This window comes from Pelodiscus sinensis, chromosome 2 (assembly GCF_052426305.1).
Source record: "Pelodiscus sinensis isolate ZL-2025 chromosome 2, ASM5242630v1, whole genome shotgun sequence".
Classification (NCBI taxonomy): domain Eukaryota; kingdom Metazoa; phylum Chordata; order Testudines; family Trionychidae; genus Pelodiscus; species Pelodiscus sinensis.
Genome location: NC_143053.1, coordinates 190,977,558 through 191,004,272, shown reverse-complemented (window position 1 = coordinate 191,004,272; position 26,715 = coordinate 190,977,558). Strand labels below are relative to the sequence as shown.

At 42.0% G+C, this 26,715-nt stretch overlaps 1 protein-coding gene across 4 annotated transcripts in view; it reads left to right on the top strand.

The window, feature by feature from the left end:
• Positions 1-26,715, top strand: part of RARB (retinoic acid receptor beta) — a 543,189-nt gene that overhangs the window by 291,957 nt on the left and 224,517 nt on the right. The window lies entirely within an intron of this gene.

Here is a 26,715-nt window from a genome sequence, read left to right as displayed (position 1 = left end):
CAGATGTGAATACCTCTCAGTTTCAGTGAAGTGAAACTGTGCAGCTGGTCCCTAACTCCATAATGAGCCTAATCAGATCCCAACACCTCTACACTTGGAGAATTTCAGATACAGTCTCTAGTGACGCCCATCAAGTAAGTCCCAAGTTCCCATTACTGACTTTAAAGATCTAAATTTCTTTTAAGTAAATGGAAAGTAGAAATTAGTTTAACTGCTAGGTTTATTTACAGAGAAGATGTGGTATATGTAAAAAAAAAATCTTACTTACTCCTTGTGATAACTCCAACCCTCTACCAGTATTTGGAAATTAGGCATTAGATTTGCTCCACACATGACAGTATAAATAAATCACCTGTAATTAATAGCCACATCTATATATGGAAAAAAGTCAGCAGAATAAAAAACCTCGCAAGAAGGTATGGTGATCTTTATAATACTATAGTAGAGCCACAGCAGGAGTTTGCTAACATTACAAGCAATGTTTTTGCAAATGTTTTGCTGAGGACAATAATGTCATACATGTAGATCCCACTTCTGAATCACTCAAGTACCTATTTTAGTTCATTGCTGACCTGGGGCCAAAAGTGGAATTGAAGGACAATGCCAGATATCTGAGTATTTATTATGCAAACAACAAACGTATGGGTAAGTGAAAGAAGGACTACTATTAGATCAGAAAAGTGCCGAATTAACAATATTATTGGAAGTTCACATAATCACTCACAAATTAGGAAACATCTGAATGTATTCATTCCTGTCCACAAACTTGCACAAAGTTACTATGAAAATTGCCTAAAACAATGAACATCATAAGAATCATTATAAAAGATTGTAAGAAGGAGCTTTGCAAGAAAAAAAGTCAGTATGTGAATGAGATATACCTAAACCATGGTTGAGAATGGGAATTTTTTTTTATCTTATGCTGTAAAATGTTCCAGCATAGATTTGGGAGGAAGATATAACCTTATGATAAAACATAGGACAGAAAACTAGGACACCTGAATTCTAGCCTTAATTTTTTTTGGCGGGAGCGGGGAATATAGGGAATTATACTTAGTAGCTCACAAGGGTTTTGTGGCTAAACGAATGTATGTAAGATCTGTCTGTGGAGGACACAACAGAAGTGTGAAGTGTTATCACACTCTGTTACTGTCCGTAACATCTGGCACATATTTAATTCTTTCAGCTGCAGCAGAATTATACTTGATATTACCTTAATAACGACATTTGATTTTTAAAAGGCAAGGAGACCAAGTACTTATAAAAGGTTCAGTCTCCTGCATAATACAAGTTTCCATTACTGTGAAATTTTATTGTCTTTCCTATCTTTTTTCTTTCCAATACCCTTGATCTCCTTGTAAGTATATGGAAATTACCCTCTCTCTCTTATGCATCTTGCATTGTTAAATTCACTGCCTGACTAACACCGTCAGCCAAAATACTGGTTGACTAACTCTTTTGCTTGCTCAATAATGCTTTAAAAGATGGGGGAGGCTACTTATCAGTTTAAGGACAATGCTTGTTTAGTGTTAAACATTTTACATAATCAGCAAAAGCAGTAGTGACTGTGAAACTGAATTTGCATTTATAGTACAAATATGAAAAATGAAGTCTACCACGAGCATGTCCTTATAGGGATTATAAATCCACTTGTTTGATTTGAGTGTCCTGCTGCTTTCTGACTGTTATATCTAGATATTTATTGCACTTGAAAGTAAGGTATGTGGCATATTTGGGAGTGAGCCATTGTAGATTTTTTTACAGTCGGAATAATTTTGTAATGGAGAGTTCTGTAATGAGAACATCCCTACCAGTATCATAATGCCATGCAGTTTTATTTTATAGCTATAAAGTTTGGCATGTGGTGGGTTAATAATTAGATACTCTTTTGTGTATAGTTCAAGTGAAGGCCACCAGCTATGACTTCACTTTGGCTGGGGTTTCCCTGTAATCCATTTAGCAAATTAAAGAGATTACTTTGATTGGTGCCATTATCTCCTATTCTCTTGCGGTTGAACCACTTAACCTGTGCTTAATTGAAAGAGATAGAGAGGGTACAGTAACAAATACAATCAAATAAAAGGGGCAATAGGCTCTGTAGGCCAAACAAATGATCAGCACTAGGCTAACAATAGCAGATTAGAGGTGAGATCAATTAATTAGAAGCTATTGTAGGCGTTGGGTGGCTGCCAAGCTTTCTAATAGCCTAAGCCATCATGCTGCTCTGTTTAGAAGGATTTTAATGACTGGGAGTTGATGTGTTTTTTTCAATAATTATGTATTTTAATAATTACTTCATTAGAATACAAAATTATTATTCTTCTGCCTCTCTGAGGAAGGTATAGTTGCATACAATATACCTGAAACAGGAAATCTTACGTGTTTTTTCAAGACATCTGTGACAGAATAGAATTCAGTGCTGCCTAGGCTAGAGCACCCAATATAAAGGTCACCCTCCTCTTTGGGAATCGATGGGCCAGATACAAATAGTCTTTGGCCATATAGCTAAACATGTTTTTAAAAAGTGCTGTTTGATACCATTGACTGAGTAAGATTTGCTATTTGGGGGTTCTTAACATGCTAGTATAATAGAAACAGGTTGAACGATATATATAGGTGAGGTTTCCACAAAGTATCTTGGTAAGTTCCCATCTGAGTTTAGGCCTCCTTTTCCCACCTCCTTTTAACCAATTAATGTAGAGAAATGAAAGCTTTCAGTGACAAGCTTCTAATGACTTGACATGTCTTCTTTGTGACAAGGCGCCTGAGTGTCTGCAGGTCATGATGCCCATCTGCTGCCAAGTTCCCACTTCATTCTGAGTTGGCCCTTCGTAGTCAGCTTTGGTTCAGCGCAGCAGGGGAGATGGCAGAGTAGCTGTAGTGTCAGCTGAGTCTGCTGTCACTTTGGCAGGAGCAGAAATAATAACTGGTAGTAGCCAACATTTTAACATGCAGAAATGCAGTGTCTTAACCTTAGCCAGATGGCAGATAGGCCCATGAAAAATTGTGTTTGTCCAAACTAACTTTGACTCTTTGGTTGCTTCATGTGCACTTGAAAAGTTGGAAGCCTTGGCTTATCTTTTTTTCTAGTAATTTTAGATACAATTTTGAAGTAATTCACATGTTAATTCTCAAACATTTATATCCTTTGTACATTTAAACATTTATAGTTGTTTAGGCTCTAGAAGCATGCTATTTTTTGTATTGTGTTATGTATTTGTTATTACAAATCAAACCTAAGGTAAGCCTTTTAGAAGTCATTGGGTTTCACTTTAATGGGTTTAGGGCTGTAATGTGAAAAGCTTTTAAACTTAGATAACAGGGTTAGAAGCTAACTTTATAATTTTCGTGAAACTTCCTTACAGGATGTGATGCTGGAAACAATTATTCATGGCTGTGATAAATACCACAACATATAGATCTGTGCACTGTTGGGTGTGTTAATAAATTAATTTCTACCGCAACAGAAGGGACATGATTAAATTTTGCTGTTGGATATGCAAAAGTATCTCCCATTAAGTTCTGCATATGTGCAGGTGAGGTTGGAATTTAGCTGATTTTGAAATAAATTTATTTTTACTGTTTATTTTGTTTAAGTGTGTTAAATTGGCATGTATACAAATTCCAGAAGAGCTGAAGTGATTTAGGAGTTTAAAATCCACTTTCTAAGGTCTTCTATTATCGAAAATCAGTGAGCATCTGGCTAAGTGTCCAAAGAACTTTTGAAATGTTCACCTTAAGGGTATGTCTAGACTGCATCCCTCTGTCGGCAGAGGGATGCAGATTAGGCAGGTCGACATTCCAAATGAAGCAGGGATTTAAATATCCCGCGCTTAATTTGTATAAAAATGGCCACCGTTTTTACCGACTCAGCACTTCGTCAGCAAAAAGAGGAAGTCTAGAGGGGGATCTGTCGTAAAAGGTTTTCTTTCTTGACAGATCCCCCTCTAGACTACCTCTTTTTTCTGACAAAGTGCCGAGTCGGCAAAAATGGTGGCCATTTTTATGCAAATTAAGTGCAGGATATTTAAATCCCTGCTTCATTTGGAATGTTGACCTGCCTAATCTGCATCCCTCTGCCGACAGAAGGATGCAGTCTAGACATACCTTAAGTGTCTAGAGCTTTACTGCTTTATTTGAGATTTCCCTTCCTCTTTCTTGTTATAGGCACAGGCTATGTTAGAGCTCCACCAATGAATGCTGTAATACCATAATCTTAGCAATTCCAGTTTTGTTAGTATAGGTTGAATCTTTCTAGTCCAGAACCCTCAGGACCTGACTGGTACTGAACCACAGAATTTGCTGAATCTCAGGAGGTCAATATTGTCTAGCAGTATTACCAACACTTCCACTTCTTACTGGGCTCTTAGAAGACATTTAGGGGTAAATTAGAGCTAAATAACAGCAGTGAACACAGAGTCAAAACTGGTGGCTGTAAATAAACTTTATGGAACCACAGGAAAGTTGGTCACACCTTTCATAAGTGGACATCTAGCTATCTAAAATCATGCTGGACCATGGATGTTGCCAGCCTGTTGACTGCCGGACTAGAGAGGTTCAACCTTAATTAATTAATGTAAAATTTTGTTGGATGCCAATAAACTACAAGTATAACTCTCTAGAAATGTACTGAAGTCCGGAGAAAGTGAAATACATTATTTCACTGTAGTTTTAATTTTAGTATATTACCTGTCATGTGTATCACTGAAACATGGTACATAGCATTCTAGTTGTGCATGTGCATACACATGATATTTGACACTAGTCAGGATGCTTGATACTTTACACTACATCTAGACTGCATTCCTCTCTCGAAAAAGGAATGCAAATGAAGGAAATCAAAAATGCAAATGAAGCACGGATTTACAAATCTTTCACTTCATTTGCATAATTGCATTCAAGCACTTTTTCGAAAAAGAGTTTTTCAGGAAAAAAATGCAGTCTAGATGGGGTTCTTCAAAAAAAAAAAAGCCTTTCTCGAAAGAACCCTTACTCCTGAAAAAATGAGGTTTACAGGTTCTTTCAAAAAAGGTTTTTTTTTTTTAAGAACCTCCTCTAGAATGTTGGGGTGTGGGGGTAGCGAAAAACCCTTTTTTGAAAAAGTGCTTGGATGCGATTATGCAAATGAAGCTTGAGATTTGTAAATCCATGCGTCATTTGCATTTTCGATTTGCTTCCTTTGCATTCCTCTTTTGAGAGAGGAATGCAGTCTAGACATAACCTTAGTGATAAGCATTATAGGACATTTTTAGGCTGACAGAGAATACACTCAATAGACAATTAAAAAGAATTACTACACATACAGACACACACAAGTTATATTTGTGTGTATATATCTCTGCTACTCTTGGAGTCAATAAGTTTGTTATTCATTTCAGCAGAATCAATCTCTATCTATAATAGAGAGACAGTATTGTGTAAAAAGTGTATCTGGCAACAAATGGGAGGGTTGTAAGAAATAGCCTTAAATACACACAGCCCTGGTCTACACTGTTGTTATTTTCAAATAACAAGTGGAGCATCCACCCTACGAAGCCTGTTATTTCGAAATAATAATTCCTGCTTTGCACAAGGAATAATGCTTATTTTGAAATAGTTATTTCAAAATAGTGGTAGTGTGAACGCTCCACTTTTGCTATTTTGAAATAACTACTCCCCAAGAGTCATTCAAAGTAATTACTCTCCACTGCTTTCTAGGGCTCTAAGTTGAGGTAGCGCATCACATTGGGGGTGCATCTACAATGTAGGGCTTAACGCAAAATAAACTATGCAAATTGAGCTATGTCAGTTGCGTATCTTATTTTGAAATAGCTTATTTCGAAATTGGGAGCATCTACACAGCACTTATTTTGAAATAGAGCACTCTTCTCCGACTTCCCTTATTCCTCGTACAATGAGGGTTACAGCAGTCAGAATAAGAAGTCCTCCAGCTTGACAGTATTTTGACATTATTTTGAAATAACTGCCTGCTGTGTAGATGCAGATTAAGTTATTTTGAAATAACGCTAGTTATTTCAAAATAATGTTGCTGTGTAGACATACCCCTAAGAGAGCCTGCCTCGAGACTTGCCTGTAGTGTAGCCATGCTATTTCAAAATAGTTATTTCTAGAGTTTTTATTCCAGAATAAGTTATTTCAAAATAATTTCCTAGTGTAGACATGCCCTACACATTCTGGTTGAATCATTATTATATATATGATCATTGTTTCATAATAACACATTCTTGATGTATCACATTCTATCTTTTTGACCTCTGGTTTTGATCAGAATGTGGAAATTGAACAGGTTTATGTTAAGGGATATTGTGAGCATTAAAATGTTTACGGAACTTATTCACACATCAGGATGGGTCCAGTTTGAAGTTTGGGGTGAAAGTTAGGTAAATTTTTATTTGATGCCAACTACTTTGATCATCATCAATATTACTGGCATTTAATGAAGTCAACTAGGTAGTACAGCGTTAAGTACAATAGTAAGGACTCAAACCTGCCAAGACTTAAGAGCATGCTTTATTTTGCATGTTCTGAGTACTCCCACTGAAATCAAGTAATGTCTAAAGTAAAATACGTTCTTACGGCTTTGTGAGATTGGGGCTTAATAGACAACAGTTTGCACTGGGCACTCCATTGTCACTATAAATATTAAAAGCCACCCAGGTACAAAAAATATTAACATATTATAATATGCATTGTTTGGATCAGAATCTAAGTAAAGTTTCTGTCTTGCTGACTAGGGAGGCTTCCTCAATGAGCGCACCAGAAAGGGTGACCAGATTTCTAAATACCTATCCAATTTTATGGTGCTTGTCTTACAAACATTCTTGGTGTGAAAGCATTTCCATTAATAATTCCACAATTTCCAGTATCACAGATCCATTGGAGGATAGGTCACACTTTTCAAATAATGTCCAATACAAAGTCTAGCTGCCACCAGTCAAAATAATTGATTTGTTTGTTGAAATTGTAGATTTTTTAATGGATCTCTGGAAAACCCTTTAGGGGATCTCTGGGAAGCTGGCATTTTGTCATAAGATGAATCACTAATAATTTCTTCTGAAACCCATCTAATTTCTAGACACAGCCTCCACATGTGCAAGTATGTTCCCCTTTCCTTGCAGTCTCTCCAACAGAGTATCTCCCTAGTAGCAAAAAGTTTGATGAATCTTAACTGGAGTCAAATGCCATCTATGCAATATATTATTTTAAAGGAATCGATCTGGACAAATTGAAAATGTACATCCTCTTTCCCATAAGGAAACTGACTAGGAATGTGAAAGATTAACCAGTTAACTGTTAAGCATCATCCTTAACGGATGATGCTTAGTGGTTTTGGTTAACCAATGAGACAGAGGGCTGCTCCAGCCCCATGGAGGCCACTGCAGACAGGGATTATGCTAGGTGTCCAGCTAGGCTGAAGTAGCCACCTTGCCTGTGACGATAGCCACTCCAGCCCAGCCACGGTGGGGAGGATGGGAGTGGCCCCCTTTAATTGTTCAACCGGTTAAACATGAAGCAAACTTCACATTTAACCAGTTAAACAATTACACAGGATTTTACATCCCTAAAACCAACTTATGAAAATTAATTCCTTTGTTCAGATCCCTCTCTCCCATCTTTTCATCTGGACTCTTTTCTTATCAACTACTTAATCAAAAATTATTATATATCTGAAAAGTTAAACTTTTTGTTCTTCTTCGAGTGGCCCCGGGGGTGCTCTACTCTTGGTGTCGGGTCCCGTCCCAGCACCGCAGCTCGGAGAATTCTCATAGCTGTGCTCCGCCGGACTGCGCATGTGTGGCTTCTTTGTAGCGCCTTTGCGTCTTTGATCAGCCGCGCACGGTCCGGCAACCATCATTTTCTCTCAACTGCCTCCGGTCGCAGCCGGAGCTCCCTTGTTCTCTCTTAGTTTCTCTTTCAAGAGACTGAACTTTAGTTATTTCTATCTGTAAATAGTTAAAAAGTTCTAGTTAGTCGTGTTCCTGTTCTTAGTTTATCTCTCGTTCACCAAAAAAAAAAAAATTCTTTTCAGAATTACTTAGGAAGCCGCTATGGCTAATTGTAAAAAAACCCCTCAAAACACAACAACAACCTGAAACTGACATCAACCAAGCAACAGCAGACGGGGACTGAACGGAGGGTCGGCCACTCTTACCGTCCCTTTGACAATGCCAGGGTCTCCCGGTTTTAAAAAGTGTTCACTTTGCCGTGAAGCCATCCCGGCTTCTGATGGCCAGGAGGCTTGCATTCGGTGCCTGGGCGAATCCCACAGAACCCCATCCCACAGAAGGGCACCCACTGCTGTAAGCTCACGACCAGAGCACAGAGGGAGTGGGAAATGAGGATCAAGATGATGATGTTTAGCAAGGCATTGCAACCTGATAGCATGCCTGCCACAGCCATTACTAAGCGCTCCGATCTCAAGCGGAGAGCGGCTTCTCCCGGGTCGGCTGTTTCAAAAAAGACGAAGCCATCTCCAATGTGCTCCCTCCTACCAGCAACTTACAAGAAGTCCTCAGCCTCTAAAGTGTCCTCTGAAGGGTCCTGACTCTCTGCGGGACCTAGAATGAAACAGTCACCATCACCACCAGGAGCGCAGGCTGCTTCGGCCCCAGCATCAGCGCCAGCGCTGAAATTGACTAGTAAGCCAGCACCGGCTTCAGCTGTGCAGCCTCCCACAACAGCGCCAGTGCTGCAGCAGACAAACCAGCCAGTGATGACTTCAGCGGCACCGGCTTCAATGGCACCGGCATCAGCAGCACCGGCTTCAGAGGTGCCGACCTTGGCAGCACGGGAACTTCCCGTGCCAGCCCCAGCGCCGTCGGCACTGGCAGCAACACCGTACCAGGCATTGCATCTCAGCTGCAGTCAACCTCCCCAGTGCCGATCTGCTCTTACCCGGCACTGAGCTCCCCAGTTGCCATGGAAACTGTCAGTGCCTCGGCACCTAGAAAAGCACTGGCCAAGACTCATACAAGAGAGAGATCTGCCTCTCCAGTTTTTTCTCTGGGACCATCCCCCTCTCTGCCAAGACATCAGCGGTACCGTGGGTACAGTATTTCTCCCATCCATGTCACCTACAGATGACAAAATTATAGAGACACAGTGTACCTAGAAGCATGAAGGTCCCACTCACGATCTCGTTCACCCGGCCGATTATCAAGGCACGAATCCCCTAGATGCTCTCCACGTCATGTCTATTACATACGACATAGCAGTGCACGCTCTTCACGTCATCCCTCCCCGTCGTATTCAGAACAGTACTACAGGCATCATCGTAGATACTACGATGGTCGTTCCCATCACGACCACACTCCATTATCTTATAAGGGGTCCTCCTGTAACTGTAGGTCACCAAGTGTGCAATACTTACCTCAGCAATCATAATAGTTACACTCACCTCCACCATCGAAGAGTCCATCCATTCAGCATGACCAATCCGAACCAGAAGAGGGGCAGCTTTCTGAAGCAGAAGACCCTAAGCCGGAGACTTCCCCAATTGACTGTTCCTCTTCATCACTGGACGAGGCGGTATTCCCGAGCGACATGTTCCCATCAGATGATCTGAAGCAGTTTCAGGGCCTGTTCAAATGGGTAGCAAGCACAGTTGACAGATGTCCCATTAAAAAGCACTGTCTCCTAAAGAATCTTCGCCCACAGCAGCATGCAAAGATCACTGTACCGACTGACGAGGCAATTATGGAACTGGCGGATGAGATATGGCACACCCCAACATTGGCTACACCTACAAGTAAAAAGGCCAATAAAAAATATTTCGTGCCTGCTAAGGGGTTGGATTTTCTATTCAATCACCCCCAACCTAATTCGATTGTAGTTGACACAGCGCAATGTAGAGCGAAAGCGCCACAGTACAAAAACACACTTCCAGATAAAGACAATAAAAAATTAGACATGTTTGGTAGAATTTTTATTCTTCCGCCACACTTGTTACGCATCGCAAATTATTCAGCCCATCTATCAAACCATAATTTTGATAATTATTCAAAGCTAGCAGAGTTATTACAATATCTCCCAGACACTATGAAACCACTGTTAAAGGCAATAGTACACAAAGGCTATGCATCATGTAGCACCGCACTGCAGATCGCCCTGGATGTGGCTGATACAGTAGCACGAGCCACTGCTACAGGTATTGCCATGAGAAAATCGTCATGGCTTTCTTCTGCAGGAGTCCCAAGAGAGCTTCAAAGCAAGATCGAAGAACTACCTTTCGACAAGCATAAACTTTTTGAGGCTAACACGGACAAAGTCCTTCATTCAGGCAAAGTTTCTCGGGCCACCTTACGTACACTGGGAATGTATGCACCTCCCTTCAGACGTAGACGCTACTACCCTTATCAATGACGGCATGATTATAATTTCCAAAGACAACAGCCTCGTACCTTAGAGAATCAGCATTTTAGACAATGCCCTCAGCGAAAGTGACCCCAGCAAAACCGTTCATCCAATCAGTCATCGACAAAGCAGCAGATTTGACTCCCCTGTCGAGGATGCAAACCCAGTTTCCATAGTCAACGTGGAAAACAAATCCCTTCATCTTTTTCACCATCGTCTGAGATCATATTATCACCAGTGGTCCAACATCACCTCAGACAAATGGGTACTAGAAGTTGTACAGTCCGGTTTCTCCATCCCCTTTGTTTCCATTCTCCCACCCCATCCCTTTTCAGGGACCCCTCTCACAAACAGATGCTACGGCAACAGATGCTACAGCACTTGCTCATGATTGGGGCAATAGAGAGAGTGCCCAAACAGTTTTGGGGAAAAGGTTTTTACTCCCGATACTTTCTCACCCCAAAGAAGTCAGGAGGATGGAAACCGATCTTGGACCTTTGAAAATTGAATCGCTACCTTCGAAAACACCGTTTCAAGATGGTGACCTTAACAACTATTATTCCATTGTTGAACAAAGGAGACTGGTTTGCAGTACTCGACCTGCAAGACGCTTATTTCCACATTGCTATTCATGTGGCACACAGACGTTTTCTCCGATTCCATCTGGGAGACGAGCATTTCCAGTACAGGGTATTACTGTTTGGCCTGGCATGTGCCCTCAGGGTTTTTACCAACCTCAGCGGTGGTGGCGGCCCACTTACGCAGGACGGGAGTGACAGTATTCACCTATTTAGACGATTGTCTCGTCAGGGGCACAACATATATGGAAGCATGTTAAATGGTGGAGACAGTATCCAACGAGTTTCATCTCTGGGCCTTCTCATAAATGTAAAAAAATCATCACTAGTTCTGTCTCAAGATCTGATTTTTATAGGTGCACGGCTCGACTCAACCATGGCACGTGCTTACCTACCGATGGAACGTTTTGTGGCGATCCAAGACCTTGTACATACCGTGATACAGGCTCCAACGATTTCCAAACGTGTCTGTTTACAACTGATGGGCCACATGGCTGCCTCCACCATCATAGTACAAAACGCAAGGTTACATTTTCGCTGCCTCCAGCATTGGTTAGCCACGATTTACATCCCAGCAAAGCACAGCGTTCACAGGCAGTAGTGGTACCACAACATGTACAAGAGTCCCTTCAGTGGTGGACCAAGCCGAGCAATCTTCTGACGGGCATCCCATTCCATCGCCCACAACCTACAAGACAAATAACCACAGATGCTTCCCTTATGGGCTGGGGAGCGCACATGAACAATATGACGATCCAAGGGCGCTGGTCAACACAAGAAATGCTGTTGCATATCAATGTGCTCGAGCTACGGGCTGTACGACATGCGTGCAAGCATTTTCAGTCCCAGATACGGAATACAATAACCAGAATCCTGACCGACAACATTGCAACCATGTTTTATATCAACAAGCAGGGAGGCGCCCGATCCCATTCTCTCTGTGCAGAGAGCATCCGATTATGGAACTGGTGTATCCACAACAACACTATTTTAACAGCAACCTATCTATCGGGTGTCGACAACATGATAGCGGACTCACTCAGCAGGCGTTTTCCCCACGACCATGAGTGGGAAATCCGCATGGACGTTTTGAGTTGTACATTTGCTCGGTGGGGGTTTCCAACAATAGACTTGTTTGCGACGGAAAGCAACACGAAGGGTCTCACCTACTGTTCCAGAGGGGAAATAGGATGTAATTCACTGGGAGATGTCTTCTTTCGCCATTGGGGAAGGTTGCTGTTGTATGCCTTTCCCCCAGTGGTTCTAATACCCAAGATTCTCGAGAAAATCAACATGGAAGGGGCTCGAGTGATTCTCATAGCCCCGGCGTGGGCTCGCCAACCTTGGTACTCAATGCTCCACCACATGTCGATAAGGACACCATACTCCCTACCTATTCTCTCAAATCTCTTGACCCAAGACAATGGAGTGCTGAACCATCCGAGGCCCAAGATTCTACACCTCACAGCATGAATGCTTGTTGGTTTAATGATTCCGAACAACTCTGTTCCCAACGGGTCAAGCAAGTGTTAATGCATAGTAGAAAGGAATCTACACAAGCGATGTATACAGCTAAATGGTCCCGATTCCAGGAATGGTGTGCGAACAATAATTTAGATCCTCGCTCTGCAACCTTACCTCGCATATTAGAGTACATTTTACAGCTCCATGACAATGGGCTGGTAATAGCTTCCCTACTGGTGCATTTGGCAGCAATTAGTGCCTTTTACCATATGGAGGAGCGCTTCTCTCTATTCACTCATCCCACTACAAAAAGGTTCCTGAAGGAGCTCACAAACCTTCATCCACCTCGGAGACACCTCCCCACCCCCGCCTTCGTGGAAACTGGATTTAGTGTTGGAAACTTTGACTCCCCCTCCCTTTGAGCCTCTAGCTGCGATCCCGTTACACATACTTACCATCAAACTTCTGTTTTTCCTAGTCCTTACCTCAGCTCGTAGAGTAAGTGAGATAGCAGCCTTCATATCTTTGCCTTCTCATACAGTTTTTTCTAAAGACTCAGTCACGCTGAGGTCTCACCCAGCCTTTATTCCAAAGGTCTCCTCTGATTTTCACATCAATGAACCGGTGGTCCTACTGTGCTTCTTCCCTAAACCCCATACCTAAATACAAGAAGCGACGCTACACACACTGGATGTAAGGAGAACCTTGGCATTCTACATCGACAGAACTCGGGACTTTAGGAAGTTTAATAGTATCATTAGCGGACCGTTCAAAAGGTCACCTGCTGACTTCTTAGCGCATCTCGAGACTGATAGTTTTATGCATATCTATGTATCATTCTATATGTGGAAAACCTCTACTGTGTTCTCCTAAGGCCCATTCCACCAGAGCGATGTCTACTTCTACGGCCTTTCTAAGAGGAGTCCCATTTCTTGACATATGCAGGGCAGCAACATGGTCCTCTAATGTCACCTTTATGAAACACTGCAATAGTTGAGCATTTTGCTTCAGACTCCTTGGTGGCTATGGCAGTACTCAATCGTGATTATAAACCTTAATTCCAGAGCCCTCTGGCAATTTGGGTACTGCTCCGAAGTCAGCAAGAGTGGAGCACCCATGGGGCCACTCGAAGAAGTTACTCACCCTGTGATGTAACAAGTGTTCTTTGACATATGCCCCGTGGGTGCTCCACAACCCGTCCTTCCTCCCCGCTCCGGAATTGTCTCTTTTCTCTTTCAGATGAGCGGGTGAGAGGAACTGACGGTTGCCAGACCGCACACGGCTGATCAAAGGCGCAAACGGTGCTACAAAGAAGCTGCACATGAGCGGTCCGGCAGAGCACGGCTATGAGAATTCGCCGAGCCGCGGCACCAGGACGGGACCCGACACCAAGAGTGGAGCACCCATGGGACACATCTTGAAGAACAATCGTTACTTCACAGGGTGAGTAACTTCTTCTTCCACCTTGCTCCTAGGTCAACTCCTCAAATGTGGTGAAAAGTCTAGATAGAGCTACCTCATATTCAGATTTCATAAGAAAATGTTTGACTTGGAAATTTTGAAAATATGACATCTTTTTCTTCTTTATGTTTATGTCTGAGCAAATAGGTTTTTTTCTGGAAAATGTGTGTGTAACTGTTTAATTTTGGAGTGTAGGAGGCAATTTCTTCTAAGAGAGCCCCAGAGTAGAGTTAGCATCAGAGTTAAATATCCTCTTACTCCAAGGGATACTAGTCCCTCCAGGCCAGAATTGAGGTCATTAGCAGGTCAATTTGGAAAAGCATGTACTGTTGCTATCTCCATCCATCCTGGCCTGAAGATAAACATAAAACTTCAGTTTCCATTGTTACCAGACCAGTAACCTTCACAAGCAGTAATAGTAGCTTAACAAATGTCAAGAATTCTTTTTTTTTTTACCAGTTCAAAAGCCTTGAGGTTTTGTCAATGTTGGAGAAATTTACTAGTGCTATACATTTTTCTGCTTGGTTTACAGAAGCAAACCAATGAAATTCATAAATCAGATTCTCTGAGTAATCTCAAAGGTAGGGATGTGTGTGTGTGTGTGTGTGTGTGTGTGTGTGTGTGTGTGTGTGTGTGTGTGTGTAACTTAATACATAATTTTGTGGTGCATTAAAAGTTTTATCAGCATTAGCATTACTTACAGGATGATACAGCTCACTAAAGGTGTAAATAATATGGCCATACCAAATAAGTATGAATAAATCTACAATATTGCGTATTTTGTGTGCACCCCATGGGTTTTAGAAAAAAAATATTTAAGAGTATTTTAGAGAGTTTTACATTTTATATTTACTTTTCATGCCCCTTCCCTGCTAAGTCAGGTGCCTCAGTTACCTTAAGTCCATCTGCCCATCTGTGGTTCACACAGAGATAAATATAAAACTAATAAATGCAAAACACCTTCAAAATGACTGAAAAAACCTTTTTCTAGACATAAAAATATCAGTGCTTTAAGGTCTGATATCGCATACTCTTTTAAGGTAAGAAGCAACAGCTGAATCCCATTAAGAGCCTAGGGATTTTCCCTTGCATACAAGGAAGGATTATTCTTTAGCTTTGCAGCGATATGAAACCTTGGACAGTAAAATTTGACATTTTTGCATAGTAAAACTGTTCCTGGTTGAGAAATGAATTTTTCCCCATCTTAGTTGTTTCTGTGGACATTTCATTAATAAAATATGGAGCTCTCTGAAAATGCTTACAGGGTTGGAACAGTAGAGTTAAGCCTAGGAAGACAGATTGATAGTCAGGAGATGAAACACATGATAAATTCATTTATCACCTGACAGCCATTTTCACATAGATATCACCACCACATGCTAAAGACAAGAGCTACATAACTGTTTTTGTTTTGCAAAATTATTCCCAACCAGTAGATTTTTCGCAGCACTAAAACTATTTGTGAGTTTGAGTCAAATTTGATTTACAGTTTCAGGAAAAAAATGAAAAATAGAAATTTTGGAAATATTGAAATATCTTGTTTTAACATTTTAGATAGGAAGTGTTTGGAAAGATAGCTTCAAAATGACATATTCCAATTCAACTTTGCTTCAAAGATGTTTCAAAGTTCTATTTTGTTTCAAATTGGCATTTACAATGTTTTGTATGACCTAAATGACATGATTTGGTTTTTATTGAGAAAAAAAAATCAGTTGCAGTTTGAAATGAACAGATCCCCCCCCCCCCCCAAATTTTTTTCCATTTGGTTGTTGAAACTAAAATAAATCAATTATTCACTCAGCTCTACTAAGGACCACAGTGTTCCTTTGAGGCAGGGGACAGGAATTCAGGCAGGGAATTTGCCTCTGAATGCTGTACATGGATTGTGTATATTCTGTAGGTTGATACTGTCTGCTGAAACAACCTGCTTTGCAGGCTACAGCATTAGGAGTACAATTCTCAAAGTCCTGATGTGTTATTGGGAGGTTGGTCTACCATGAGCCTTCTTGCTCCACATGTTCTGACTGACTCTTGCAAAACATGTGATCTGTATGTATAGGTGTGTGTATAATTCATACTTTTTTCATACATATTACAACTAGTCAACATTTTTGCATGTAATATTTTTCTTTATTAAAAAACCCCCCAGTGTCACATGGCTGAGGTGAGGAACTTGTCTAGAGCAGGAGGGGGAGGGGGAGGGGGAGTATCTCAGGTCTGTCACATTTGCGGATGTCCCTTTTTCTCCTCCAGACAGTGTCTCTAATTTTGCACCCCCAAAGTCTATCTCCTGCTTCTCTCTAGTCCCCTCAGGGGAATCCTCTTGGCAGGACAGCCCAATTTAATAGTCTCAAGGTGACCCAATGGTAACAGTCTATAACTCATCCCTTTTGGCAGGGCTGTGCAGTTCAATAGTCCCCACAGTTCCCAATCGTCAGAGTCTATTTAAGGGGCAGTAGATAAGGGATAGGTTTATATCCCCGTGCAGAGGGATCCAGGCTCTTGCACTCCAGTGCACCCCAACCTAGAGCCCTATTAGTGGCTTACTCTAGCCACTGAGTCAATGGGGAAATTCCAACCGCAACACACAGTTTGAATTCTGTAAACCAAAAACAGTTTAGAAATTGAGACATCCAAATCCACTGACATGTAAATAAAAAATGACCTCTCTTTAAAAGCTGCTAAGCTGCCACATCTTTTACTGATGTGAGCAACTATGATGTTCAGCACCTCCCAAAAACCAGCATCAGCGTTCCCTCTAATTTTTCCCACCTCTGAGCAGAATGAATCTTGTTATGTGCACCGATACAGAGGTGATGTGAAACATATCACCTCCATATTGGTACATGTGGCAGGGGAGGCAAGGGATTTGTAGTGTGGGAGGGAGGTCAGGCATAGGGCAGACGGTGGGGGTGCAAGGCTGTGCGGACTCTGGCTGGGAGTGCAGGCTCTGGGGTCGGGGCTGGGACAGAAGGTAGGGGTGCAAAAGTGTAAGTGTTCCGACTAGGGTATAGGCTATAGCATGGGGCTAGTTTCAGGAAAGGTTTGGGGTGGAGAAGGGTGCTCCCCAGTTCTCTCTCCTCACAGCAGCACCTGGACTGGGGGAGAACAGTATTTGAAGGCTTCAATATCTGAGATATAGATGAGAGGATTATTCTAGGAGGGGGTGGGTGAGATTCTGTGGCCTGCACTGTGCAGGGGGTCAGACTAGATGATCATAATGGTCCCTTATGACCTTAAAGTCTATGAGTCTCCCCACTATGACAGCTACTGGGCTGGGATGCTCCGGCTTCAGCAAGATTGGGGTCAGGACCAGGCCACCCATGGATCAGAGCCAGGGATCCCAGCCCACCCCAAGATTGGGGCAGGGCAAATTGCAGATGGGACTGGAACTGAGGACAGACCACTCTAGTCACAGAGGATTCAGGGTTGGGGAAGGGCAGGGCCGGCCACCCTTGCAGAATTGGGGTTGGGGCCAGGCTAGACTGTTCAGACTGCGGCAGGATTGGGACCGGGCTGCGTAGGCCTCCCCAGCTGTGGCAGGATCAAGGCTGGGACTAGGGCCAGGATTTACAACCTTTCTGAAAAAAAGCCACGTTCAACATTGAAAACATGTGCATGGCATAAAAACAAAATATGGCCATACAAGCTGTCAGCAGATTTTTATTGGTGATTAATCTGGACAACAGGTACTGTGTAATATTTTTTATAGCAGTCATATCTTCCTTCATCATAATCTTGATTTGGGGATAGAGAAAGGAGTTGCCTAAAATATTTTCAATTATTTAAATATAAGAAATAAATAATAAGAAATAAAAGGAATGTGTCAAGAGCAGCTCTGAGACAAAGTGGATTGGATTGCTTTTGTCTTCATTAGAGTCACTGCATTCAATGGTAATTACTGTAAAGTATTTGAATAGAAGGGCCATAGCCAAAGTCCTGTATTTCTTTTTCCAGGTCTCTCATGCAGAACTTTCTGAGTTCTTTTGCTGCCCCTTAAGTTCAAATCCTGGCTGTGGTAGTTTAAATAAAATATAAATCCAGGAAATAGTTTAGTCCCATTTGCATGTGCTGGTTGGTGTCTGACAGGTGGTACCCATTTGTTGAATACTTAGTGGGGTGCAAAGAGTTGGGAACTTTACAAGGGAATAGTCTCTCTTCACCATGGTGTCAGCACTAAAGCCATATTTGTTCCTAATAATCAGCAAAATTCCACATCAAAACAGTGCAATAACTTGGGGCCTTTCTCCTAAATGCCATATGTTCAGACAATAAGAGATTTGCTGTCCTTTCAGCACAAATTAGAGCAAATCCTTTGAAGATTAGTGCAATTATCCTCCTCCACCACTGGCTCCTTTTAAATGTGAGCAAGATTTTCAGCTTTCCTGCCAAGAGCAAATAAAAAGGAGTGGCTTTTCCAGGAGAGGTGTAATTCTGAACAACTGAATGCATGCCTTCCAGAGGATCAATCCTGCACTCATGGAAATGAGAGGCAAAACTGTCATTGACATCAGTGGAGCAGGATCAGGCCTCAAAAGAAAAAAACAAAACCATCGTCCACTTTGTCCTTAACAAAAGACATTGCCTGTTCTTCTCCCCCTTTTAATGCCCTTTATCACTTCCCCATCCCTTAGTCCACAAAGGCTGGATGGGAACACACTTTGCATATGAACCATCTATCAACCACTTCAAAGGACATTTCACAGTAATCCTCCCACCAACAGCAGCTAAAGCTGCTCTCTCTTAGCCCAACAAGTAATAGACAGGGCAGGCTTGGGAACTGAAGTCAGACTTCTTTGGTGCAAGCCTGAAGCAGAAACCTCAGTGCCACCAGGCAACCTTTTTGCTTTCATTGTAAAGCTGTATAATTTTTATTTTTGACCAGATAAGTATGAAAAGCTGTCCGGATAAGGAGGGGCTGGAATAGCCAGTTAAATTACCCCATGACTACTGTTTCACTCTGCTATACAAATTCTCTTTTAACCTTTATTACCAATGGAACTGTTAGAGTAGTTGATTTCTTCCAAACTGAAATTTTTACCCATAACTTCAGTTGGATAAGATACTGCTCTTTCTTTTCTGTTCTTAGCTGTGGAATATGGTTGTTGTGCACAAGTAACATTTGCCATGTTTTAGCCCAGTGGCGGTGATTTCATCTGTATGCAAGAATGGGAGTGGGGCAGCTCCACCCTCCTGGAAGGGCAGTCACTTTGGTGGGCCCCAATTTTGGGTGAATAGGAAAGAATGGGGGAGGAGAGCAGGACAGGAGGGATGGAGAGTAAGCCCTGGTCCCATTCCCTGGATGGAGTGCCAGAACAAAACAGGGTTCAGCCCTGCTCCCCCAACTCTGGCTCCAGCCCCATTCCCTGGTTGGAGCACCAGGTGTTGCCAAATAAGCACTAGTGTTCTGATCCTGCTCCACACTGGAGTAGCGTGTGGGCTGCACAGACGTGGGCCTTAGGCCCACCCATGATTACTCGACTTCAATGAAGACATTGCCTTACATTCAGCTTCTATAATATAGAGATACTACTTACCTGCCATTCTGCAGCTCTTTGAGATCTGCAAATGAAATGTGCTATTTCATTTAAAAATAATATTCTTTTAATTTATTTTCATTGTAATTTATGCTTAATTTAATTATACTTTTAACAAGTAGTTCCATGCAATGAAGAGTAACAAAGATTAATTGGGTAATTATTAAGTAGCTCTCCTTCAGAATGATTCATAGTTTCTCAAAAATATATAGCACTGTAGTAATAATATCTCATTTCCTGACACTGAAATTCAGACTCTGTTGAAGTAAAACATGGCAATGAAAATTTCATGTTGAAAGTATTGAGGTTCCATGGGTATAAGTGAGAACTGAATTTGCTCTCTGTTAAAAGCATAGTAAAAGGCAAGTGATTAGCGAATTTTACTTTCCTGAGTTGATTGTGGATCTGTCCTACAGATTGTGGATCTGTACTACAGACTGCTAATGGATTGTCTGTGTTGTGCTGATGTTAAAGGACACCCAGGGTGGCCCAAGGGTTTTTGGGTGAACTATGACTTGGCTCTCCCTCTCCATATTCAATATAGAAAAAAAAAATTGAATTAAAATGTTACCTTTATTTACTTGGCATTTACCTTTATTTACTCAGCATTTGAAATGAACAGTGTAAAAATAAAAGAAATGTTTTATTGATTTTTTCTACTTTTCATTAATCCTAACAGACCTATATTGTATAGGGTAAACCGCCCAGTAACTGACATTTTAAAGTTTTAACCATTTTGAGTTGTACACAGTATTTCTGGTAAGTTCTATAAACAGTTGTATTTCAATTGGCAACTGCTTTCCTTCCAAAAGAACTGATTTTTTTGAAACTTTTTTAAAACATCTTTATTCCTTGACACTGAATGAAGTCTGCTTTTGAGTTATAATTCTTTTGCACTAGACCATCAATTTGTATATACATTGGGTGCATCTAGACTGGCAAGATTTTGCACAAAAGCGCTTGCTTTTGCACCAAAACTTGCCAGCTGTCTACACTGGCTGCTTGAATTTGCACAAGAGCACTGACTTTGTAATGTACAAAATCAGTGCTTCTTGCGCAAATACTTTGACGCTCCTGCTTAGGGATAAGCCCTCTTGCGCAAGAATACTTGCACAAGAGGGCCAGTGTAGACAGGCACCTTAATATTTTGCGCAAGAAAGCCCTATGGCTAAAATGGCCATCGGAGCTTTCTTGCACAAAAGTGCGTCTATACTGGGCACGGATGCTTTTGCACAAAAGCACTTTTTGCGCAAAAGCATCTGTGCCAATCTAGATGCTCTTTTGTGGAAATACTTTTAACAGAAAAACTTTTCTGTTAAAAGTATTTCCCCAAAATCATGCCAGTCTAGACGCAGCCATTTAGAACTTTGCTTTTTGTGCTTTTGCTTTTGCAAATTGGTCAATAAGTTGATTGAGACAAAGTTTTGAAGCTAATTCATGTTCTATTGAGAAGGTGGCCAGTCCAACAAGTCTCTCTTTCAACATAGAAGAATGAAGTTATGTCTTTATCAATTTCAACTGTGAAAAGCTGCACTTCCCACTAGCAACAGAAACTGGAAGAGTCGAGAGAATTCGAAGAGCAGTGAAGATGCTGGAAAAGCTGAATCTGTATTCAGAAATAAAAATCTGTACAAGTTGATGTGTAAGATGTCTTGGAAGTCATGAAGTATCCTTCAGTTCATTGCACAAATCTACTGAATCATTATCTTTTGAATTTCCATGTTATAATGCTGACTCTAGCTTCCAGCAGTGTTCTAATATCAGTTTTGCAAACTGTGAACATAGTTGAGGAAACTAAATATTGAATCAAGCTGCTGTATCTGCTCAAATTGTTCTTTCTTTAACTGACTTACTGAATTGCAGTATCTAGGACTGAAAAGTAGTTTACTTTGATTTTTTGTTTTGGATCCTCAACTGATTTGTCTTTTGCTGCATGAGAACTATTGTTTCTTTCTCCAAATACGTGCTGGTTTTGGTTCAAAGTCTGTTGGTAGCTCAAATTCCTCAGCAAGTTTATGAACATCTACTATGTCTTTTCAAATGCTTCATCACTTCTGCATTCCTCCAGAAAGATCTTGGACTGTTGCAGCTATTGTATAGCAGAATGTATGTCAAAATCCATTGCCTAAAGATTCTTACTGATATGGTTAATCTCAAACAAGATATCACACCAAAAATGAATGGAACTATACATTTGAATTTTCCAAGGATATTCTCAAGAGCTTCTGCAGCTGCACACACTGTACTGCCAGATGACCCTGTTAGGGTAGTATCATTGGAAATTTCAGTTAATCATAGATGTTTCCAAACTCATACCAAAGGGGCTCCCAGGTATCAATTCAACTCTCCCATCTTGTTTGACTCAATGGTTTCAGAGCTAGAGAATGCACATGGGCATGAAGAACTTCCCAATGGCATGTTGAATTTGAAAAAAAACCACGTTTATACATTGCACCAAGACAAAGAAACTATGTGCCTCCAAACAACATCTAGCAGCATCTTTGACAACCATATTCAGGGAATATGTACTGCAAGGAACAAACAACATCTGAGTATTCATTTCTATTATTCTCTTTTGCACACCATTGTCTTTAACCCTTCATATAATTCCCATTGTCCTAGACTTGGCCATGTACGTTCTCAACAGATAATGACATTTCTTCAAGCTCTCATAAAATACATTCAGACAGTGAAATAAATAGTGGAAGTCAACTTCTGACATGGCAGTGATGCACTGTTTTACAAGTACAATATTTGATACTTTATATAGTTATATATTTTTTAAATACAAAAAAAATTACTTCCATCTAATTTGGTGCCCCTTAAAGGCTGGCATCCTAGCTGACCGCCTCAATCACCAATGTCCATGTAACTGTCTTTGGGAGAGTATATTTTATGCTTAATAGATGGTCTCACCAAATATAAAGTTTTCCATATAAACTTGCTTTTTGTGTGGCCAACTGACACATCTAAAGTTTTCCTTGCAACTCAAAGTAACATTTTTAGTTTCAAGTTATATATGCTCTTCCATACATATTTTGTAGTTCATGATGGTGACAGAGCAAGTGTCTTAATAACAAAACACCACCCTTACGTCATGATGCTGCTGTTAAAAACCAAAGATCACTGGCTGAGGGCAAAATGGTCTCCTGATGCACTGGAATTCTACTAGCCAGTAATTACCTACAAGTAAAAAGTGAATCAATGACAAAATGCAACAGAGCTTAAATAAATCTTTGTGATAAGATTTTTATGTGTAGAAAATGTTCACGTACAAAGATTGTGTAATAATTTCCACCATCCGCACAATAAATTCTTGAAAAAAGCTTAAATCTGATCTTTGATCCTGACAGATGTTATGTGTTTATGCAGTGAATTTTACCTACTGTAGTTGCATGTCCTCTGAGTACAGCTATGGAAAACCTTTGAGATTGTTAAATGGAAGCTTCACCTGCCCGTCTGTACTGCAAGATCTCTATAGCAACCAAACATAAATCAAGAAAATGGCCCCTTTTGTAAGTTGGTTAATAGGCACAACATGCTTCTTTAGAAAATCCAACTATTCTCTCAATAGACTTTGATTGAAAGTCAGCCTTTTCTACAGACACATTCACATTCACATCTAGTAGCAGCTTGTATGGCTGTCCGAGGTCTAATTTATTACCCTTTAAAGATCAGGCAAAGAAAAAATGGTTCTTCGAACAATGTTTACATTCAGAGGCATAAGCACAGTGCCACAAAAGAGCATCCTTTTGTTCTGAAACCAGAATATTAATCTTTAACCTACTACTTATTTCAACTACTCCCGCTGTTATTTGGTTAGCCACATTCTTTCCTGTAATTGAAATCTTAACGATTTAATACCTTATTTATTACCGGTGGAGGGAGTACAGATCTCTCTCTGCTATTGTTTTTTCTAAATCTTGATATGTATTGATTCATTTTTCAAGCTCATTTGCCAATTCTGGGAGCTAGCTATTTTACTATAGCAATTTCTGATGAGGAAGATGGACATTCTCACTGCTAGCCTTTCTGAAGTAACTTTGTTTAATTAGCAGGACATCCCAGTAATCTCCTTTCTGTCCCATCTCCAGGCAGTTTGGTGCAATCAGGAGCTTGACATTTTTGTGACTGATACATAGATGTCAGACCTGTTAAAATACATAAATGGAAAACGCTAAAATAAAATGTACTTATTTTACCAAATTACTGTGAATGCCAAATAGCAGAAATAAAATGGAACTAGCCTAGACATTTTGATGTGAGGGCTAAAGTTGCATCAATACTTAAACAGCAAGATGTCCCTTAAAGAAAAAGGAAAATACAGTACATCCCCTTTATTTTTGGTAGGAAACAAAAGTGGAAAGATAAAAATAAATATAGTTTTTGGTAAATAACAACAGGAATGAACCTTTTTCCTCTAAAGAAAGATGTTAAGTGACTTCAGTTGAGACAGTTCTCTTAAGGGGGAAAAAATGGATTTAAAGCATTCAGTTTGGATTGCATGATCACAGCAGAAGTCCTGCTGTGAGGTATTCCTGGAAAAAAATAACAAAAACACCTCAATCAAACCCGTAAATGTATCAGAGCCTGCCTTTTGCCATGGTTATGACACCCTTCCTATGAGTTAAAGAATATGCCACTTCTCTCACTTTCAGTCTACAGTCTAAGGATTTGAGTCACTCTTTCTGAAAATATAAGCAGAATGGAATTTGGGAGTGAGAAGAAGCACTTCGCTAAATCCAGCACAAACTCTCTTCAGCAGTATTCTGGTGCTGACCAGAAGTTAAAAAAAAAATCTTCTACACAAAATAGCCCCTGTGGTTCACTGGAAAATTGATAGTTCCACATGTGGATCTGTTACTATCTATGGGTACGTCTACACTACAGCGCTAGTTCGAACTAACTTAGTTCGAATTAGTTAATTCGAACTAAGCTAGTTCGAACTAACGCATCTAGAACTAAAAACTAGTTCGAACTAGCGTTTTGCTAGTTCGAACTAGTAAGTCCACATTGAGTGGACTCTGAACAGGGCTTAATGATGGCCGGAAGCAGTGCCGGCAGGGCATAAAAGGAGGACTTAGAGCATGGAGATACTGTCTCAGGCTAGCCGAGGGCTGCGCTTAAAGGGTCCCGACCCCCACCCCGGACACACAGTTCTAAGGGGTGCCCCGCTTGCAAAGAAGTTCTGGCTTGGAGTGCCCTGAGTGCCCACACTGGGCACATCACACCACTCGGCCATCAGCCCGGCTGCACTTGCCGCAGGCTGCCATCTGGGGAGAGGGAGTAATTGGGGGGCTGCAGGAGAGCTTCCACCCCCAGAAGCCCGCAGAGCCAGCCCAGTCCTCCCCATCGGGGGCTCGTACCCCATTCCTCCCTCACCTCCTTCCACTTGCCCTTCCCTAGCCCCCCTTCTTATTGATGTACAAAATAAAGATAACGTTTCTTCCAACATTGACTCTGTCTTTATTGAAAAAAACTGGGGGAGACTGGGAAAAGGAGGTGGGAGAGGGGAAGAGAAAGGCTGGGAGAGGGGAGGGCAACTAACATGATCAGGGGTTGGGAACAGGTCCCAGATGAAGAGAGGCTACAGAGACTGGGACTGTTCAGCTTAGAAAAGAGGAGACGGAGGGGGGACAGGATAGAGGTCTCTAAAAGCAGGGGTTGGGTGGAGAGGGTGCATTCAGAAAAGTTCTTCATGAGTTCCCATAAAGAAGGACTAGAGGACACCAAAGGAAAGGACTGGGTAGCAGGCTTGAAACTAGTAAGAGAAAGTTGTTGTTGTTGACAAAGCAAATAGTTAACCTGTGGAACTCCTTGCTGCAGGAGGCTGTGAAGGCTACAACTAGAACAGAGTTGAAAGGGAAGTGAGATCAAGTCATGGAGGTTGGGTCCATGGAGTCCTATTAGCCAGAGGGTAGGAGTGGTGTCCCTGCCCAAAGTTTGTGGAAGGCTGGAGAGGGATGGCACGAGACAAATGGCTTGGTCATTGTCTTTGGTCCATCCCCTCCAGGGTCCCTAGGGTTGGCCGCTGTTGGCAGACAGGCTACTGGGCTAGATGGACCTTTGGTCTGACCCAGGACGGCCATTGTAAGCTCAGGGCTCAGTGTCGGGGGTCTCAGTGGACCCCCTTGATTTTCATGCACACCTGGTCCTGGGTGGCCAGGCTGGCAGCTCTCCTGCCCTAGACGGCCACTTTCCTGTGCCTAGTGCGGAGATCGTGGACGAGGTCCACGATGTCCGCACTAGCCCAGGAAGGTGCCCGCCTCTTGCGGTCCAGGGCAAGCTCCCGGGAGCCGCCAGCCTGGTCCCGGCAAGAGGGGGTGGGCTGGGGGGCATCGGGTGGGTGGCTCTGTGCCGTGCCAGGTGCAGGGTCTGCTGGCTGGGTGCTGGCAGGCTTGCACCTGGCACGGGCACCGTAGCCAGCCCGTGCCCCTTTAAGGGGTCCGGGGCCGGGAGGGGGGCATAGAGTTTCCCTGGTGTTGGCCAGAGTGGCCACCAGGGAAACCTGGGGAGGGCTAGCCTCCCACTAGTTCGAACTAAAGGGCTACACAGCCCTTAGTTCGAACTAGCTAGTTCGAACTAGGCGTTAGTCCTCGTAAAATGAGGTTTACCTAGTTCGAACTAAGCGCTCCGCTAGTTCGATTCAAATTCGAACTAGCGAAGCGCTAGTGTAGCGCATAGGAAAGTTAGTTCGAACTAACGTCCGTTAGTTCGAACTAACTTTCTAGTGTAGACATACCCTATGTGAGTGACCAAAATAAGTTCTCTAATGCCTACTTAAATTGTCTTCTCATAGGGTATGTCTACACTACCCCGCTAGTTCGAACTAGCGGGGTAATGTATGCATACCGCACTTGCTAATGAAGCCCGGGATTTGAATTTCCCGGGCTTCATTAGCATAAGCGGGGAGCCGCCATTTTTAAATCCCCGCTGCTTCGAACCCCGTGTAGCGCGGCTACACGGGGCTCGAACTAGGTAGTTCGGACTAGGGTCCTATTCCGAACTACCGTTACTCCTCGTGAAACGAGGAGTACCGGTAGTTCGGAATAGGCACCCTAGTCCGAACTACCTAGTTCGAGCCCCGTGTAGCCGCGCTACACGGGGTTCGAAGCAGCGGGGATTTAAAAATGGCGGCTCCCCGCTTATGCTAATGAAGCCCGGGAAATTCAAATCCCGGGCTTCATTAGCAAGTGCGGTATGCATACATTACCCTCCTAGTTCGAACTAGGAGGGTAGTGTAGACATACCCATAGAGTGAAAGGAGAGGTAAAAAGTGTGTGTAAATTAGTTATGTCTGGGACTGAGACATTGGATTGAAG